Below are 2,664 nucleotides of genomic sequence, written 5' to 3' on the forward strand. Positions count from 1 at the left end.
CCAGATTTTAGGAGGAAATGTTACTGTAAAATTTTTGTGTGAGTATGAACAGGGAGAGGAGGATGGAGGAGACAAGTTTAGTTTTATGACTTATACCCATCATCATGCAATCAATTATTCTCAGTTTTTGACAGGCTCTACCAATTAAAATATTACATCTAGCATAGAATATTTTCATAGAGATGTGGCCTGCCATTTTTTCCCTATAACAAAAGGTAAATTCTTTTTAGTTGACTAACTGATGGTAGTAGCTCAGAAGAACACTTTTTAAAAAGAAATACTTATATAATTCTTACTATGAGCCAGACACTATTTTAAGAGGTTTACAAATTTCATTTAATACTTATACGACTAGGTGAAGTAGGTGGTGTTATTAACCGATGGATTAGCTGAGACATGGAATCATTAATTAAGTTGCCTACCACCAACAGCTGGTATGTACTGGAGCAGGAATTTGAATCCAGACAACCTGATTCCAGGGTCAGCACTTTTAACCACAAGAGTGCATAATTTAGCTCATGTTTCTCTGGAATTCGTTATCTCCCAGCTGATCAAAACCTTAAGGATAAAACCTGATAGTAAACTCTGAGGAGAAAAATGAGAAATCATATGAAGCTATTTCATTACCTATATTTGGTATAATTTGTAACAATTTGGCAGAGATCATGTGGGGCAGAGAGAGAGAGGGAGGGAGAGAGAATCCCAACCAGGCTCCACACTGTCAGCAAAGAGCGCAATGTGGGGCTTGAACTCACAAACCCTAAGATCATGACCTGAGCTGAAACCAAGAGTTGGACATTTAATTGAGCCACCCAGGCACCCCAGATTCAACATTTTTCAGTCCTGATTATGTGGCAAGTATTTTGCTACATGTGGAGGTAAACAATTTGAATAAGACATCCCTCCTTCCTCCAATTCTTACTTCTAGAGTCTAGCAGAAAGTTCCCGGAATGGCAGATATAGGTTCCATTGAACAGAGGTATATTTCTCTAGGAACTTTCTTAGATAAACAGTTTGGGGTGGGAAGTGTAAGAGAAAAAGGTGCATATATATGTGTGTGTGTGTGTGTGTGTGTATATATATATATACATATATATAAGAAATATATATTTATATATGTGTGTATATATATAAAGGTATATATATATATAAAGGTATATATATATAAAGGTGTATATATATATAAAGGTATATATATATATAAAGGTATATATATATATATAAAGGTATATATATATAAAGGTATATATATATATAAAGGTATATACATATATAAAGGTATACACATATATAAAGGTATACACATATATAAAGGTATATACATATATAAAGGTATATACATATATAAAGGTATACACATATATAAAGGTATATACATATATAAAGGTATATACATATATAAAGGTATATATATATACACACACATATATATGTATATGTATACACACACATATATATATATAAAAGAAAGTAAGCAGGAAGATGAATTGTTTTGACCATTTGCTGATTTGTTCCTATTTTACCGAAACTGGTAGCCTATTTCTGTTTTCTGGGACAGTGCTCAAGGATTTCTTTTTCCTCTGCTCTGGATACTGCAGATAAGATGTGGGTGTGATAGATTAAGTTTGAGAATGTTCGTTCCAGGGAACTTGAAAAGAAAAGAAAAAAACAAATGGCACATCTCTGAGTTCACTAATTATCATTTTTCCTGGAATATGAAACAGGGAAAGCAAAATTGTGGGGTGTTCTAAGGTAATAAGGCAAAAGATTATCAGCAGTGTGAACATGACAGCTATGACTTCTGATTGCAGTTGCATAATCAACTTGCATGTGGCCTTGAACAATTTGTACTTGGGAACTTTTTCACTACCCGATTTTCAGAACTGTAAAATAAAAGCAAAACCAAAATGAGGTCAAAATCTCAGAAACCAAAGCTGATAAAAAAGTATAAGTTCTCTGAGACTTTAGGTTATTGTTTAGTTGCAAGTTTTATATTTTTGTGTGCTAGGTGAATACTTTTAAGTCATGTAAAAAAAATCCAAAATATGCTCTTCATATAGAGCTGACTCAACTAGTACACAATCAGCAATATAGGTTCTTGGGTTCCCCTTCCAGTAGTAGGAATATTCCATACTACTCTTTCCATTCATCTCCTTTTGCCCGGCTTCCTTTCCGTTTGTGACAGATACCATGTAGAAAACCATTAAGTGGTATTTTGGTGAGATAAAATACTTATTTAAATTGATTTAATTAGCAAAACATAATTACTATATTGATTTTTGTACTAAAGAAAATGTCATTGCACTTGCTGTATGTCATATTAGAAAAGTTTTCAATTAGCAGTCATTGTGTCTCATAAACCTCATTGGCTATGATTCTGCCACTGCACAGAGCTTACCTGTCATATTAGAAACCACACAGGAAATTTTAGAAAAATGGAGAAAAGAATTAGGCCAAGGCCTGTAATATATATATATATATATTATAATATATATATATCAAAATGACATTTTTAAAGGGTGTATTAGTAACAAGATTTATAGGTGAGAAGAAACAAAATGAAAGCAGGAGCCTTTTAATAATCAGGAAGGCTAATGGAACTCAGATCTGCATCATTATAAAAGCATTTCAAAGAACTGGAAATCCACCCCTCTTGGAGCTTTG

At 32.9% G+C, this 2,664-nt stretch overlaps 1 pseudogene; it reads right to left on the minus strand.

Moving 5' to 3' along the window:
• Window positions 1-2,237: 2,237 nt before the first annotated feature.
• Window positions 2,238-2,395, minus strand: LOC120220082 (annotated as a pseudogene).
• Between the last annotated feature and the right edge of the window lie 269 nt (window positions 2,396-2,664).

This window comes from Hyaena hyaena, unplaced genomic scaffold (genome assembly GCF_003009895.1).
Source record: "Hyaena hyaena isolate Hyena2069 unplaced genomic scaffold, ASM300989v1 scaffold_664, whole genome shotgun sequence".
Classification (NCBI taxonomy): Eukaryota; Metazoa; Chordata; class Mammalia; order Carnivora; family Hyaenidae; genus Hyaena; species Hyaena hyaena.